Genomic DNA, 18,923 nt, shown 5'->3' with positions numbered 1-18,923 from the left:
TTTAACCAAACCAAAGAATGGAAAAATTTTTAATTGGTGATACCTCGAACTTACCGAATTCTGGGAAAAGTCATTGGTCAAAACTCTTACAGTTTTATTTTGTAACACACGGAGCGGATACAAATGGCTAGTGAACGTCGACGACCAAACTGTAACACAGTACAGCAAATATGGATGAATAAGTGAAAAATATAACATTCTAATAACCTTTTTAGGAAAATAATTTTCAGCTCCCGCAGAGTTCCAACATTTTTGGCTAATTTAGTACCTATGAATGCAATATGATCTTTAAAACTTGGGCATTCATCTACCATTACACCAAGATACCTTGCAGTACTTGTCCGTTTTATACTTCATTTACTAACTCAATTTCTCCAATCCATGGATAGTAATTTGCAATTCTGCCATATAACATGAACATTGTTTTCTTCTGATTAACAAGCAGTTTGTTCACTTGCATCCACTTCTCGATTATCACCATTCCTTGTTTCATGCCATTTTTCAAATCCGCTTCTGTTTTCGCAGCCATTCTAAATTTAGTATCATCAGCAAAACTTGGAAGTATTGCTCGCACCGGGCCATCAGTGTACCTTGGAGTTGACAGTTTTTTGAGGCCTACATTTAGATCATTAATGTACACAAGAAATAATAGGGAACCTAACACAGACCCCTGTGGCACACCGCACTTTACTACCATTTCTTCTGACAGGACTGTGCCCAGCCTTACTCTTTGCGTTCTTCCTTCAAGAAATGAAGCAATCAATTTCAGACTTTTAAAACGAATTCCAGCATTTTCAAGCTTAGCCAATAAAATTTTATGATCAACAGAGTCAAAGCCTTCATAATACCTAGAAAAATTCAACCCACCTTTAAACCTGAATCTAGGCAATCGTTAACAAATGTTGTCAACAATAATAAACCATGCTCCGTAGACATTTTTTCTAAAACCAAATTGACTAGAGTAAAAACACATCTTTTTTTCAAAATAATCCATTAGTCGTCAATAAATCAATTTCTCAAAAATAAGAGAAATCACTAGAAGTAGAAATATCGAACGGTAGTTATTCATATCTTCCTTATTACCTCTTTTATTTAGAGGAATAATCAACGCATTTTTCAAGCAGTTTAGGGTACACTTCAAACTCAAAACATTGACTAAAAAGGTACAACAGATTTAATTGGGTAAATTTTTTTTAACTATTTGAAATGTTATAAAGTCCATTCCAGCTGGCAATTTTTTCATATTTTTTAAGATATCCTCAAGTTCACGCGATCTTACTGGTTAAAGATAAATGGTTGTATCACTTGCTTCAGGAAGAAAATTCTGATATACCATCACCATTTATACATTCCACGGATGTCGATATTTTTAGCCCTATTTCTGAAAAGTGGGTACACAAGTTATCGGCTACACCACTATCTGACTCCCACGGTAAATTACTATGAGTTAATGGTTCACTATTTGGGCTTTTTGCCTACTTGATCAGTTTCCAAGTTCCAGCCAGGCTTCCTTGATAATCTTTAAATTTCTATGCTTAGTAATCCATTTTTGCTTTTCTTAAAAGACTTTTTAACTTTCTATTAAATTCTTTATATTGTTCCTTATCAGTTGCTGAACCTTGAGTCGCGCACTTTTTATACATCTCTTGCCTTTTTTCCACTGAGGCTAGTAATCCTTTTGTAATCCAAAGTTTAATTGGCATCTTATGTCTTTGTTTTGTGGCTTTGAACTCCAAACACTATTGGAACAGTAATTTAATTTTTTCATTCCATTTACCAAATTTTGTATCAATATCCTTACTACCCTTAAGAAACCCAAAATTTGCACTTTTAAGCTTCCGCTTAAACTTCAAAAGCACATTTCCATCCACATAAGGCATCTTTGGCACACTTTTATTTTCGGGTTTTGGACCAAATATTCCAGGTACAGATATTGCAACCCCAAAACGATCAGATACACTATTAATAACTACTCTGGGGCATAAATAATTGATATTTACAAAAAATATTATCAATTATAGACTCTGAAGTTTCTGTCACTCGTGTGCATATGTTAATTGCAGGATAAAAACTAAAACTTAACATTGTGTTAACAAATTGTCTTACCTTACTATTTCTATCAACCATATTTAAATCAATATCAAAATCCCCACGTATAAAACATGGTATTCTTGAACTTGGTAACTTTCCCAAAAATTCATCAATCAGTTGGATAAACTCCTCAACATTACCTGAAGGTGGTCTATAAGTTACTAGAACTATAAACTTATTATTTGCATTACTCACATCAAGAACCATAGACTCAAATTTCATTTCATAATTAACCGCTAAATCCGACCTAATCTGTACACTAAAACCACTTTTTACATATACAGCTAAACCACCACGTTGGTGTAGTACCCTATTTCGCACATACATATTATAACTTTCTATTTCTAATAAAGTGGAATTATAATCCTTAAGCCAAGTTTCCGTTAGGGCCAGGATATGCGGCTCTGTCTTAAGACATAGCTCATCAAGGAACTCATATGATGTGTTTATCCCTTGAGAGTTCATGTTGTAGACTTTTATTTCTCTCATATTCTTCCAATCACACATCTCACACAAAAAAGCCTACCGGGAATCCACACATCCAACGTTCTCACTTACATCATAGTCCCGATGCAGAACACCATCTATAAATCCACACACATCCAGTGGACTCCTTTCAAGTTCCCTCAACCTACTGGTTAAATTAACCATTATCAAAAATCAAATATGGGCAAGAGAAAGTCAAAGAAGGAGTAGAGAACCATATCTTCCCCAAATAACATCTACATCTTACAACATCCGAGGACGTTTTAACTATCATAATAAAATAAACATAAGAAACAAAAATTCAAGAAAACAAATAAACAAAACGGTCGATATGTATAGGCATATCAACTCCCAAAATAAAACTCAGTGGGCTTAATATGGCTCACAAATTCATTTATAAGCAAATCGAAATTTAATAACCTTCATAATTAGTAACTTTTCATATAACCTCTAAAAAAAAATAATAAATTCCAACACTATAAATAACTAGCTCAAAACCACTATTTACACTTTTAATGCTTTGAACCATTCAACCTTTTCAACGTTACTTAGAGATTTAATAGAAAGAACCGAAGGTACCACGGGTGGTATCCAGCACTCAACACCTCTCTCCATCAAATATTTTCTTTTCACCACCAATTCCTTTCTAATTTGTCGCACCTCTCTACTAACATCATCACTAATAAAAACTGGTTTTCTAAACTGCAAGTCCTTTCCTCTTAATTTCTTTGCATTTTTCATTATGCCGTATCGGTCCTTATAATCAGAAACTTTGATTTTGATAAAGTTTTTCGCTTCTTGTACCACTGAAAATGGAGGAATATTCTTCACTTGCATTTCTAATCCCTCATTCAGCACTTTTTTAATGGTATTTTTTGTATCTGACAATGAATCAGTCCTCATATTCCAGAACAATAAGTTGTTTTTTCTTTCCGTATGCTGCAACACAAGAGAGTGATTTTTAAATAATGTAACTTGGGCAAATAAATCATTCACGAGTTTATCCTGAATTTCCGTCTGAGACTTCAAAGTATCTACCCGATTATTTGTTTCTCTTGCATCACCTTCCACACGCGTATATCTTTCTCCCAATTCACGAACAGTTTTTTGTATATTTTGCACATCAGTCTTCATACTATGAAGGGACTCTCTAATTTCTTTTACTTCTGATTGTAAAGTTTCCAACAGCTCCAAAATTGTTACAATATTTTCTACATTTGTTTTCTTACATTCCTGTCATAAGCATTCGCCACTCGAATACAGAATAGAATCTTCCGGCGAAAGCCTTTTCTTCCCTGTTAGAGTTTTTGGGGTTGACGTTAGGCTTTCATTTGATTTATCACCACTGTCATTACCACCATCAGTTTTTACTTTCTTATCATTTCTCTTTCTCCCCATTCTCATGGACGATTACGGCAAATAAATTTCCCCAAAAAAGGCAATCTTCAACCAATATATGCCACACGGTTCAAAAGTTCTTTACATTTTCATATTTACTGAGACATTTGGTTATTATTTATTCGTTCATTTCACTGGCCACTACTAACCCACTTCATTAACTATATTAACGGAATGATTGCATAACCACAATCTTCAAAATACAGGTACAGTTTTTTCAATGTCATACGTTACTTGTGTAACCGGATATTAGCTTAACACATTTCTTTCATTCCACGCAATAATCAATAGGCTCCTTGTCCAGGTTTATCCCAGGTAAACAGGTTATCCGTGAAATATACATTTTATTTAAGATGTTAACTGTCCAAAGATTGAATGAAGACTGTTCTATCAACCATTTTATTCATACTAAAACACTTACAGGCGTTTGTCCTTGTGATTTATGTATGGTGATCGCTGGCCATATGAATGTGGTTCAAAATCACCTTGAGTGGTCTGTGTCGGATTTGCAGTCAAATTGATTCTGCGATAAAATTGTCCAGCTACTTTGAAGCTAAAAACATGATGATAGAAAGATATAAGAAGATATCGACACAAAAAGATTGGAATATGGAATCAACTGGGTGTTGCCTAATTCAAGCAGCCGAGGGCACCTGCTGTAACTACCTCCAAATCTACCCACAAAGATGATCTATGACTTTGACCCTATAAAAGACGATAGGAAATTAGCCCGTGGCCAATCGACTAAGTGATGGCCTGACAGCCTGTCCGAAATCCTGATGATGGCAAACTTTACTCAGAGCGAAACAAACAATCTCCATGGACTAAAGTAGGTGGAGGAGGAAGACGTCACTCTGTATGCCGAACAGCGCCCAGCAGAAATCATCAGTCAAGTAAGTCAAGCCTGCTTCAAATATCTTTGGAATCCTTTGCTGATGGCATGGAAGAAAAAATGTAAGGAGCTCACGAAATCAGCTGTCTGTGTTCTTATTAATTACAACTATGATCGTAGGCATTTTCATCAAATAACAAGTGGTAGTAAATTGTCTGTTGGTAAAGCAAACGGTATAAAGCAATACAAATGGTATAAAATACAATGTATTTCACATGGATTCATTTTTTCCCGGGGGAGAGGGGTCTTATGAGAACTTTGGTTTGAAATACAGTAAAAGTGCGTTTGTATTCGCCTCTTATTCCACTTTTTAGGAAGATCTTTTGAACCAATATCAAGAAGGGGGGGGGGCACTCATAAACAGCAAATGAATGGACTTGGGACCCCTCTTTGTCCCTCAATGGGACCTCACAGTAAGATGACAAATCCATTAATCGGATATCGGTCAATGGCTTGCGGTTTTCTTTTAAGGCTCATGATAAATTTTTGGGAAACTAGTTAGCTCTGTGAAAGGAACTTTCATACAGTGAAAGGATTCTCCACAAATGTTGGGAATCAAACACTTTTTGTTCATATATTGGTTTAAGCTACTACTACTACTGACAACTCACTGCAGCACCAAGCTGTCTAACGCCATCGTAACTCTGCACGTTCCTTCTTCATCCCAATCCCTTCAAAGCTTCCCTCTTTACACCCTCCCAAGAAGTTCCAGTCTCCTTTAAACCCTTTTTAACGACATCTTCCCATCCCGTTCGGGGACGCTGGTTTTATATCTCTTTTTGACATTTTATTTTTTAATACAAAAGAAATGTGTGTCCTGCTTTTCATTTTGCCTTCGATGATTCGCTGAAAGGTCTTTTGCAATGATCCTTCATTGGCATTAACTTTCTTAAAAAAGAACAAATCCACTGTTCCAGGATTTAACATTTGTCTGTTTGATGCATATAGGGTTGCTTTTAAGCAGATGCATATAGGGTTGCTTTATTTATCTTTCCAAATGTAAGGAATAATATGGTTGACTTGCCCATATACGTCAGAAAAATAAGCCAATGGAATTAAAGTACACTTATGACTTTGAAGCTGGCTCCCTGTTTTTCCCTGTTAATCTAAGAAAATCCGCATCAGAACAATCAAACAATGCTGGCTTCGAGTATTTAAAACCCACTAGCTTATAAACCATTATTTTCTATTTATATCAGGCTTATTGTGGAGATTTTATAATTACCTGAGTTACAGCTGTTCAGTTGACTAACTGAATTATCGTAAATGTTGTAGGTCTAGGCTATGATAGTGGCTTCAATCCATGAAAATTGAGTGGGAAGATATCTGTGGCTATATGTAGATGAGGTTTCGAGTTTTAGAAACATGTAGGAGAAATAGCAGTTCAAAAATTGCCTGTAAAATGGTATTTATTAATTCAGATAGCCTTCATGGGCTTTTTGTCGAATATGCATCGATCAATGATGTGCGTTGAACGTGCAACGTCAAGTAGTACATTGGTAACGTAAATATATAACAGTATAGAAATCATAATCAAATACACAACCTTAAATCTAAAAAAATTGTAAATCAATTGCAGAAAATGGTCCCTATGTATCATACCTGTAACCACAAGCTTATTCATGTTATCAATCTTAATAACCAACTTTTAATATAATATTGGTATTTGTCTGAACCAAACAAATCTTTTGTTTATTCTTTGGACTATGTATTTTTCACTTAATCATCCTTGTTTGTTCTGTCAAAATATCAGTTTGGTCAAGTTTATTTGATATCCATTTCGAGTCTCTTCGAGTTTTGCAAATTAATGCAACATGGATTTCAGCATGTGAACGTGCTAGGTCAGGACAATTTATGAATGCTTTAAAATTGATTTTGTCTTAGTACTGTTAAGTTTATGCATCTAATTTCGAATAATAATATTGGAATGCGTTTTGCGAATGTTTGTTTATGGCAATGTTAATCACTGTTTAATGTATTAATTAATAATGTATTCTAATGAATTTAGTGTATTCTAGTACTTACAAACGGAAAAAGATTGGAGAACAATAGGAAAGAAAGAAATAATATAATTAAACAAAAGCACAAGAAAAGTTCAAAAATTGAGGAAAGGAGGTGGATAACATGGTTGTTAGGGCTAAGATCGATTGGCACTGATCATCAATTAAATTTGAGCTTAATATTTCCACGGAGAGAATAAAATCTATAGCTAGATACTGCCTAATTAACCCCTGGCTCCGAAACTGTTGCTGTAAATAAATTAAGAATTTACAAAAGCGATAATAATCCGTCTCGACTCTATTTACGTCACCTTTATTCAGAAGAATTTAAACCCCAGTAAAGTAAAACGTAACACAGAATGATTGCAGAAACTTGAGTACAGCTTACCTAATGCTTGCCTCCGTAAATGAAACGAGATATCAGCAAGCTTCGGATTCTTTTTTTTCGTCCAGTGCTCATGCAGGTAGGCATATGAATGTAATCTTTTATGTTACACTAAAAGTATTTCTGTAACAAGAGAGGAGCTATGACCCAGTAGCATCCATATATCAGACTTTATCCAAAAATTTTTATTCAGAATGAAAGGAGACTGGAAACTGAATTTTACAACCCCACCCCAAGTCTCTCCTGCTATATTTCTCCGAACGATCAATTTAAGTTAAAAATAAGGCAATAAAAATGCATACTTTCAGGCCTCAGGCAACCCCCCTTCCCCATATAGCTGATGTGGAATTATGCACAATTTTAAAGCTAAATAAAGCTTTTAAAAATTGTTTTTAGTAACATCTATTAACAAAACTAAGTGCATCCTTATGAAGGAATACACCAACGCAAGACATTGTTTTTTGGAACTTGGAAGCTCAAAACCTATTTTCCTATAAGTTCAAATATATCGGTTGTGTTAGATTTTCAATCAATAGCATTTTAACCCTCTTTGGGCCAAAATTGTAAAAAAGACCAACTTGCTATTGTACAATCTTTTTTGATACTTCAGCGCTAGAACTTTCAACTTCCGTCGAATCCCCCCTGTTTCAACATTCTCAAAAATAGGTCAAAAGTTCTAAATGGGTTTTTAGTGTTTTTGACCCTCTCACTTTTGAAAATAATAGCAAGAAAATGTATTATGGTATCTATGGTCGTTGTGCGCTCTTCAGATCATTTCTTTTCCTCTTTTCATGGTTGTTGGTAAATTGACATGTTTTGATTGCTTTTATTTCATATCCTCTTCTTAATATAGTCTATGTATTTGCTAGGCTTTGTCGAATTTCAATAATTATTTAACTGAGTGTATGTTTGTTCATATTGACTTTTTGTTGTCTTTGTCTCTTGGTTGCTTTATTGGAGAATTTATTACGTATTTTAGCCACAAAGGCTCCCTAGAATTTAAAAACTAACCAATTATATATGTTTTGTTCCTTTTTTCATTTGTTGATAGATAAGTCTATTATCCATCCATTGATTGCCTGGAATAAGAGGCAAACAAGGCACGCCCACCTATGGTCTTAGGTAGGTCGACCGAGAATTTAGAATCGACACAGGACCATTAATTTGCCTGGAATGACAGGCAAACAAGCGTTTTAAGCCGCCTAAGTGAGTGCCAGTGCCAGGCTAAGTGAGGTGAATGGTTAGACTGTTGCTTCAAGTGGTAACCATGTGCTACACCAATACCAACACTATATTCATTTTCACATGGATCCAATCTAGCCATTGTCCACCGCTTCCATCAAACATGCTTAATTTCTCTTTTCTATAGCGATCTCCTCATATGAGGTCTGTGGATTATCATCAGGGTTGTCCGGTTGAAATTTTAATTAAATATTAAACACAATTTGGACATTTCCGGCGCAAGGGATCTCAGTCAAGCAGCCTGAATGGTTGAAACCCTCTAGCCATCTCATCTCATACCATTCACTCAGTGGCTGATATTCCAGGCGGATATTGAATTGAATTTTTTCATTTTCACATGGGGTCCCAATGTAGCTCATGTCCGCCGCTTCCATCATGCAAGCCCAATTTTTTTTTGTTCTATAATTGTACCCTTATATTGTGCTTTTCTTTGTCTAGTCTGTTTCCAATCATCTTCCATATAGTACTTATTCGTTGCCTAAACTCAGTCCCGCAATCTGAGCAAATTTCAATTTTTCACAAATTTTTCAAGTTTTAAGTCACTTGCCCGTGATTCTGGGTAAGTGGGCGCCCCCAAAAATTGTCCCAAATTCCTCTCTGACCTTAGCACTTGTTCACGGATGGTTAAGGCCGTGAATGGTTAGACTGGTGCTCAAGCGCTAACCATGCGCAACACACGTAGCAACAATATATTCATTTTCACATGGGCCCATAAGCAACGCTTAGCATTCAAGCTTCTCTCTTCAGGATAGGCGGAGAGGGGGTACCCACAATATCCAATCACTTTCCAAATAGTATCTATTCATTGCCTCAGCTCAGTCCAGCATTCTGAGCAAATTTCATTTTTTCACAAATTTTTCTAGTTTTGGGTCACTTGCCTGAGACTCTGGGCAGGTGGGCGCCTCCAAAAATTGTCCCAAATTCCTCTCTCGCCTTAGCACTTGTTCACGGAAGCCCACAGGCGTGAATGGTTAGGCTGTTGCTCAGGCGGTAACCATGCGCTACACACATACCAACAATATTTTTTCATTTTCACATGGGATCCCAATCTAGCCCATGTCCACCGCTTCGCATTCAAGCTTCTCTCTTCAGGATAGGCGGGGAGGGGGTGCTCGCCGTCTCCGATCACTTTCCAAATATTATCTATTCATTGCCTCATTTCAGTTCAGCATTCTGAGCAAATTTTATTTTTCAATATTTTTTTCTATAGTGATATAGAAAAAATAGTGACATAGAACCCTCACAGAAAAGTGATATAGAAACCCTCACATAAGGTCTGTGGATTATCATCAGGGGTTCCAGTTGCAAATTTTAATTAATTATTAGGGGTTACTTTTTCTTTTAGGGGTTCCGGCGCTGCCTAAAATTGACTATTTGGGCTTTTTTTTTAGCAAAACTCTCTGAGCTTGTGACAAACCTAGACAGTCAAACCCAAGACACAAACACAGACAGTCAATTAAATAGCGGTCAACCAATATTTATTTAATTTTTTGTTAGCGCAACTGTCTTAGCTTATAAATGGGTTCACTCGCCTAACATTCTAGGACAGACAAACCTAAAACCTTTTAGGTTTTGGACCCTTATTTCCCTTGCAATTCCAGGCAACTTGTTGGTCTAACTAATAAATTAATAAATTTATAAGTTACTTGCCTGGCACTCGCTTAAGCGGCTTTAAACGCTTGTTTGCCTATTATTCCAAGGAAATTAACGGTCCTTTGTCAATTCTAAATTCTTGGTCAACCTGCCTCAGACTATAGGCGGGCGTGCTTTGTTTGCCTGTCATTCCAGGCAATCTATGGATGGGTGATAGATAGACTTATCTATCAACAAATAAAATGACATTATTTTTATACAATCCTAAAAAGGGCTTATCCCAGATTTGTCTCTCAATCACTTGGACTATCTGTCTTGGCTTTTTCTGCAATTAGCCATGCCTTGAAGCTTTCAGCCTTCAGCCCTGGGTTACGTGGGTATTTCGTTCCTTGGAAATTAATAATTGTATACTGGATAACCCTCTAAAAACACAACTAACAAAAAAATAAATTAAAGAAGACAAACTAAAATAAAAGGAATGAGAAGGTAAAAAAAACTCCTTAAAATTTTTACGTTTGCTGAATTATTAAGAATTGTTCAAGTTTCTATCTCTTCAACCTTGTTTGATCTGGTTCATTGTAACCTTAGAATTAGCTAATCCTAGAAATTTACATTAGATTGCCCCTACAAAGAAAAACCTTACAAAATATAACGTGTTCCTCTTGTTTCTTTTCCATTCACCCAAACCAGCACCTAGAAAGAGAGACGTGACGAGGCAATTGCCGTTGTAAGATGTTTATACTTAACTTATTTATTAAATTTAATTAAAACTAATTTATTTTATTTAAATCAATTTTCCTATATTTTTTAAATTAATATCTATTAGTTTAAAGAAATTATTGTAAATTAAATAGATCATTAATAAAATTTTTATAAAAACCAACAAATGGTTAATTTATTTTGTTATCTTTGAATTAATTTTATTATAAATAAAATACATTTTATCTAATTTTGATTTAAATTAGTCAATTCATTGTAATCAATGCAATTTATTTCAATTTTATTTTCTAGGAGATGAATGAAGGAATACTTCAGCGAATAGCTCAAGAGCAAGAGAATTGTATTCTTGCCAAAGTGAAGCTCCGTTTTGAAGCCGAGAAACAATTTCTAGTTGTTCGTTGAGCAATATTTAACCAAATATTTGTCGAATCTCTAATATATCGTTCATAGAAAATGGAGAGAAGGGAGGAGGGAAAAAGAAATTTACTTGAAGAAGTGTTTGATATGTAGGCAAAACTAGGGCAGAGCCCAAACTCCTATAAAATGGGGGTAAACCCCTCTTGAAAGATTTTAGCAGTATAGATAAATTACTTAAATAAGCCAAAAACTAGTCGTTGAAAAGGTTTAGCCCCGATCTCCTCTAGCCTATTGATCTTATTGTAGCCTAGATCTGTCAAGGATTCCGACATTAATTTTTTTTTTTTTTTTAGAAAATATTCACAGAATACCAAAATTATTTATAGTTTAGCATTTTTTTTAATTTTTTTTTTATTTTTTTTTTATTTTTTTTACAAAGAGTTTCAATTTTCTGGACCAACCATCTCTATGCACCGACAAAGGGAGATAACGCCAAACTCCTCTCCTCCTTGAACAATATAAATCTTCTATATAAAATGACTATAAAATGACATACGTTCCCATAAGATTTATCCAAAGAATATCCTTGAGAATCTTCCTTGTAGACCTATTCTTCCTTATTATTTTGACCCTATGTGCCCGTTCATAGAACAATATCTTTTAATTTCCCTTTTTATCAAGAATTTATTTTTGTGTTGTAATTTATTGAGCTATTTATCGAATCTCTGCTTTTATATTAGAGATGTATTAAACTTCTATGTCTAGGCCTTATGATAGCCCAGAAGAAGGTGACGAACAACTCATTAAGTAGAGGCAATGGGTGGCATCTATGGAAGACAGCACCATAGAAGGTATAACCTATTGAAGACCTTGAGATGCAGCTAAAGACCAGAACTGAGATGCAACCACTGAGGAGCCTCAATCTCCATCACACTATAAAATTTTAGAATAGCGTGAAGCAAAATCCATAATGTCATAATAATTTCGTTCTTGGGTGGCGTATCATGGTTTCGGCGGTAGCTGCAACGTAGTAAATAATGAACCATGACCCAGAGTAACCAAAAACGCAAGGAGTTGTCGTAGAAACTTCAAACGGAGCTCCTTCGATCTGAAATTGCAAGTTCTAGTGCTCTTTTTAATTGTCAGAAGTGACTGGAGGACAAGCCGCCCCCCACGCCAATCACTTCCCCAAATACATCCAATTAAAATCTTAAGATAACAATTTCGTTCCGAGTAGTTGAAAGGTTCAGTAATAATGTCTTTGAGATTACAACCTCCCCTCGGCCCTCATGGCAAGGGATGTGTAAGTTATGCACCGGGGGCAGATAAGGTATTTTTATGGAAGGGGTGGTCGTATAATTTCGGAGGGGGTTCATTGGATTGGAAGTCAGAAGTTGTAGTGCTCATTTTAATAGTCGAAAGTGATAGGAGGGCAACCAGCCCAAAAATAATATAACAAGGTCTTTGGGGTTAAATCAACCCTCAGAATCTGGGGTCAAGAGTTGTAAATTATGCTCCAAAGGCATATAAGGTTTTTATGGAAGGCATGGTCGTATGAACTTTAGAGGTGGCTCATTTAATTGGAAATTAAAATTTCTAATTCCTTTTTAAGAGTCAGAAGTGATAGAGGGTGACTAGTTCCCCCCCCCTCCCTGAGAACCTATATTCACCAAATGTATCTGATCGAAATTGTGAGATAGCCATTTTGTTAAGAATAGTCCAAAGAACATATAACAAAGACTCCAGGGTTGACATAACCTACCAGAGCTCTAAGGCAAGGGCTGTAAGTTGTGCCATGGGGGCATGTAAGGTTTTTATGGAATGGGCGGTCGTATGACCCTGCTACTACTACTGCCACTAAAGCTAAGACTACTACTATTAATTTTTTCTGCAACTACTACTACTGCTGGTACTGCAACTAAAGCTAAGGGTATCAAGGCTAAAAATTTGGGGGAACATTGAAACTGAATTGAACAAAAATTGGAACACACTATGCCCTCACATGTAGTCAAGAGGACTTATCAGCAATGCTTCAGAAACGGTTGATGGTATTCAATTGAAACTTTCAGCGTGTGTTGAAGGGGATGTTGGAGAAACCAAAGGCACTATGTGCATATTGATACTAATGATACTACAACTGTTGCTACTACGCAAGCTAAGGGTATTAAGGTGAAGCTTTGACGGAATGTTTAGACGGGCGTTGAACTAAATCAAAACGCACTGTGAGTATGTAAATTTTCAAAAATGTAACAAAATAAAATCTCAAGAACAGCTTACATTACTAAGTTAGACCCTTAAGGGTAAGTTTTGGTGGATTTTGAAATAGCCAGAAGGCGCTACATGTATGCTAATAAACTACCAGCACAGTTACTTTAACTAATAACGTTAAGGGAACGTTTAGGGGGAGTATCAATTAAACGAAACAACTATATATATCCAGGTATTCAAAAGGGCATATAAGCAAACTCATAGGCAGCTCCACTCTTAATAGCTAGTAATATCATTGTAACTTTTAAAGGAACTACTTTGACTGGAGATTGAAAGTTTTAGTGCCCTTTTTAAAAGTCAAGTGATTGGAGGGCAAGCAGCCCTATATTTCTAGGTCCAGTAATTATGTCTCGAGGAGTATTGGACATATCAACCCTCCACAGTTTATGCAATTTGCCCATTATGCTTCAAAACTAAATCGAAAGGCGCTATGTATGTGGTTGCCAATAAAAAACCTCAGCAATGTCTCGAGAACGACTGGGGGTATTAAGTTGAAACTTTTAGGGCTACTATTATTACTACTTCTGCTCTTACAATTTAAATAAATCAAAAGAGTGTTAGTGTATCCAGGATACCAAAGAGCATAGATAGAATTTTTGGAAACGGTATTAAGTTTTATTTTTCAGGTCAACTTGAGGAGGTATAAAATTAAATTAAACAATATTATTTGTGTTAGGATTAAAAATTGTTAAAAAAGTTTGTCTAACATACAAACAGTAAGCCAAACCATGGATTCTAATAGAAAATATATATATATATATATATATATATATATATATATATATATATATATAAAATTCCATGAAAAAGACTGTCAGTAAAAAACGAATAGAACTTAATTTAAAAACTTTCGACAAACCAAAAATGAGCAGAAATAAGGTCAAATAATCTTCCAAGCGTAAAACTACCACAAATCACCATCAATAAATAAATAAAACCCAAAATCAACAGAAATTACAATAAATAACCGAGTCCAACTGAAAACGAGCAAAAATTAACATGAGTAGTGCTGACGACCTCCATGCCTTCTCAAGACCAGAACATAATTTCACTTTACTGTAAAGTATAAATTATGTTCTGGTTTTGAAGGCATGGATTTACCGTTATTTACTGTAATTTCTGTTGATTTGGGTTTCTTTTATTTATTGATAATGATTTGTGGTAGTCTTACGCTTGGAAGATTGTTTGACTTTATTTATTCTCATTTTTAGTTTAATGGAGCTCCTTACTTTTATTTGAAAAACTTGTTTTGTGGAAAAAAACATAAATTAATAATAGTAAACGTTTATTACGAAAACCAATTTATGGGAATCCCGAAAAATAGCCTAAAACCCGTAGAATTGCCGTTGGTGTACAAAAAGTACACCGTTGGAAACGCAATGGCCGAAAACTCTATAAAGGAAACGTAGTTCCTTGTCTTGAATAACAAATAAATAAAATTTGTTTGTATGGCTAGCACTGATGTGCTATCTATTTTTTTCACAGCTAGAAGGGCACTGCAATATCACAGAGAGCTGTTTAAGGGCTCATTTGAGCGGAAATTTCTATATGTGCGTGCTTTTGTAAGTATCAAAGCATGATTTTAAAAATAAAATATATTTTTTGGACAATAAACTCCAACTTTATATACAAGATAATAAATAACGTCATAATCGTAGGTTATAGCCATACGGCTCCAGGCGCTGATAGTGTGATAACTGATTTTCTTAAATATGTTGGCCCTGAGGTTAGAAATAAGTTACTGAAGATTTTGAAGATGATTTTTGGAAAAAGGGAAGTGCCTACCAATTTAGGAGAACCCTAATGAAACCTCTATATAATAAAGGTGATAAGAGTGACTGTGATAATTATCGAGGCATTAGTCTGGTCTCTGTACGTAGCAAATTACTCAGTAATATGATACTTTTTAGACTGAGAGATGCTGTAGATAAAGTTCTAAGAGAAGAACAGTGCGGTTTCAGAAAAGGTAGAGGATGTGTAGACCAAATTTTCACTCTTAGGTTAATAATTAAGAAGTGTCCGAGTTATCAAACACGTTTGGTCCTCAGTTTGATAGACTATGAACAAGCGTTCGATTCTGTTGATAGAAGAGATTTAGCAAAGGTCTTATCCTTGTATGGTATACCAGATTAATACATTAAAGTGATTAGTGCAATGTACGAGAATAGCACTGCTGCGGTTAAGGTAGAAATGAGGTTAGCAGCTGGTTTGGTACTAAATCAGGAGTTAAGCAGGGTTGTGTTCTATCCCCCTTTATATGGATAATTTTGATGGACTTTGCCATAAGGAGTAGAGGAAAAGCAATGGGAGACCACGGAATCAAATGGGGAGGAAAAACTCTCCTGGACTTAGATTATGCTGATGATTTAAGCATCCTTGATGAAAGTGTGAGCAAAATGGATGAACCTTTAGAGGTTATGCAAGTTCATGGTGCAAGAATAGGTTTTAAAATTAATGTTAAGAAGACTAAGTCACTAAGGCTAGGAATAACTGAAGATGAAAAGGTGACGTCGGGTAACGAAAAGATTGATCAGGTGGGCAGCTTAACTTACCTTGATAGCATTATTAATAAAGACGATGGAAGCAGTGAAGATGTTAAAAGTAGAACCGCCGAGGCCCAGGGTGTTTTTTCACAGTTAAAAAAAAAGTTTGGAAGAATAGGAAGATAAGTCTGCAAACCGAAATGAGAATATTAGCAGCTACGGTGATGACAGGAGGTAAAAATAGCTCTGAAGCACGGGCGCTCCGAGAAGCGGATGAAAATTTGCTAGATGTTTTCCAGAGAAATTGCTTACAGATTATTCTGGGTACCCGGATGACTGGCCGTATTTCAAACAGTAGGCTGTACGAAAATTTGGTTCAATCCCTCTTTGGGCTATAATGAAAGAAAGGTTGAGATGGCTAGGGCACGTTTTGCGGGTGAAGGATGACATATTGCCGAAGATTGTCCTTTTCGGCCAACCGTCTAGGGCTAAACGGAAAGCAGTTCGTCCTCGTCTAGGGTGGGAGGACGCCATAAAGAAAGATTTAAAGAAAATGGGAACTTCCTGGAGGGTGTGAAAAGGGAGGCTTTGCATAGATTGGGATGGAGGAGGAACGTGCGTAGCTGTGTTGGCCTCAGGCGGCTTGGTGCTGCGGTGAGTTATTAGTAGTTGTAGTATGGCCATAATTGATGTTATAATAAAACTATATGATGATGCTAGGTGCAATGATAATATATACTAATTATAAAATGCTATTCATCGAGATAAAGAAGAAAAAGAAGCTGACTCCATTGCTAAGAGCTTGGGTATGTTGCAGGTTGAAATTTAATTTAACATGTATTTACTTCAAATTTAATGAAAATTAACTGCAAAAATGGAACGATTTATTAACAAATACCGTAATTTGAATTAGAATGACTATTAAAAACGGGCAATATTAATGAGTAAAATAAAAATATGAATGCTAAAGCCTTAATAATCAATAGCTCTAATAAATTTTGTCATTTGCCTCCATTATTTTTTGTATTTGCCTCCATCATCAATTTGGCAAAAAGAATGGAGTGAATAATGTATGGCATATTCGCATCATCAATTTGAATAATATCATTATAATTTGCAATTATGCGATTGATATAATCATTGAGCTTAACATATTCACAAAAATTTGATAGGAAGTTAATTTTTATCATTCCGATAGTTAGTTCGCTCTCACCCGGAACAAAATATTAAACTTTTATTAAATATTATTAGCTTTTTGTCAAAGCTTGAATGTTCTCTTTGTTTCTTTCAACATCGCCGGCATCTTTCAAGACTTGCCGCGTTTATTTGACCAGATCCTTAGGTACAAAATCTTAGATCCCTATTTATTATTCAACAATTTCCATCAATATATCCTTTTGTACAAAACAAAATGAACTACAAACTTTTCTCTTAAACAAAAGACAATTTTACAGTCAGAACCTTCTGGCTTGTGAATAAATAAATTAAGAATACGATGCAACGACATTTAAAGTCAAGCTGTATCACCAATTAACAATAAAAAGACTTATAGTAGGATTATTTATTAGAGTGGATTTATTTAGATATTTAGGTATTTATATTGATTCAACTCTGTCGTTTAAGACGCATATTAGTAAACTTAAAGCAACAGTGTCCAGGAATCTCGGTTGTTTGCATAGATTAAAGTTTCTGTTTCCATACCAAATCATTAGAACTTTATATTTTTCATTAATTGATTGTTATTTCCAGTATTGTCCGAGCGTTTGGATGCTGACTTTCCCTTCACATTTAGGAGGACTCCAAATTGTTCAAAATAAATCAATAAGAATTCTGGACCATTTTTTAGCACACCCTAGAAAGACAGAGGAATAATCTGAAATTAAAACATCTTTTCTATTTCTTGATATTCTGGATTTACAACAAATTTTGCACGTTAATTTGGGCACATGATTTTTGAAAATCTAAAATAAAGATCATTTTTTCAATAGTATGAAAATTTTGGTTGAAAATAAACATAGCCATTTATAAAGACCTAGGATTAAGTTTCTTTTCCTGTTTGTTAAAAATGAGAGATCAAGACTAAGTTTAAGATATCAACTTCCTCAGATTGCGAATAAATATAAGTTATTTGAATTAGTAAGTGAATCACCATCACTATACATATACAAAAAGAAATTGAAAAAGATGGTCCTTTCAGCCTACAGTAGCGGGGATTGATTGTATTATTGATTTATTTATAAATTATTAAGTAAATCCCATCCCTATCTCCGTGAGTCGATAGTTAAGTTATGTATGTTTTTTTTTCGTTTTTTTTTCTCATTTCTTCTTTAAATTTATTTTAAATTTTGTTATGTTCTTATCAAATTTTCTTTTCTTTCTGAAGCTATGTTAGCGGGAAGTGTAATTTTTTCCCCCCTATTGTTTGATAAAGGAGACATTACGAGATTCCTCTCTTCTCCTTTGTACAAAATTTATGTATATGTTTTTGCTAAATAAAGTCAAAGTCAAGTATTCTTACTTCCAATGTAGGCTAGTATTTAAAAAAAAAAGTTCATTTATATACCTATTGGCGGCTTCGAGATTGTCTTTTCCCTGGATGATTGCCATGCTTTTAATTAATGGATCATACCAAGTAATTATGTTTTTAATTAGTGGATCATACCGAGATTGTCAAGTAGTGGAGCGACCGAGTACTTGAAAATTAGCCTGATCGTCCAATATGCTTCATCAGATACGCATTATAAATTCAAGCTACTTCGATTCTTGTTTTTATATTTTTGAGCCAAAGAGAAATACAAAATTTCCCCTGAAATCGTGGTTTTATCAAATGAAGTTTGTATTAGAAAACAATTTTGAAATATTTTTAATTATTCAGAATAAAAATATAAAAAAGGTTCTTCTTTTAAAGTAACTTTTTGAGATATTTTGATTTTTTAAATTCGGTCCAGGAATTATAAATTTCGAATAAAGTAGAGATTCTGAGAAGAGCGAAGTAATTGCATTGTCAA

The 18,923-nt window shown here is 34.9% G+C and overlaps 1 protein-coding gene across 1 annotated transcript in view; it reads left to right on the top strand.

Annotated features, from left to right (window-relative positions):
* The window catches only part of Rlip (Ral interacting protein), a 56,865-nt gene extending 44,951 nt beyond the window's left edge, over positions 1-11,914 (top strand). Inside the window, exon 9 of the mRNA XM_089101487.1 lies at positions 11,099-11,914. The gene's annotated coding sequence lies outside the window, so the exon portion shown is untranslated. The remainder of the gene's footprint in view (positions 1-11,098) is intronic.
* The last annotated feature ends 7,009 nt before the right edge of the window (positions 11,915-18,923 follow it).

The sequence above is a fragment of the Artemia sp. Qi Xiang Cuo genome, chromosome 15 (genome assembly GCF_049724085.1).
Source record: "Artemia sp. Qi Xiang Cuo chromosome 15, ASM4972408v1, whole genome shotgun sequence".
NCBI lineage: Eukaryota > Metazoa > Arthropoda > Branchiopoda > Anostraca > Artemiidae > Artemia > Artemia sp. Qi Xiang Cuo.
The sequence above is the reverse complement of the archived record's forward strand: the minus strand, read 5'-3'. Positions and strand labels throughout refer to the sequence as shown.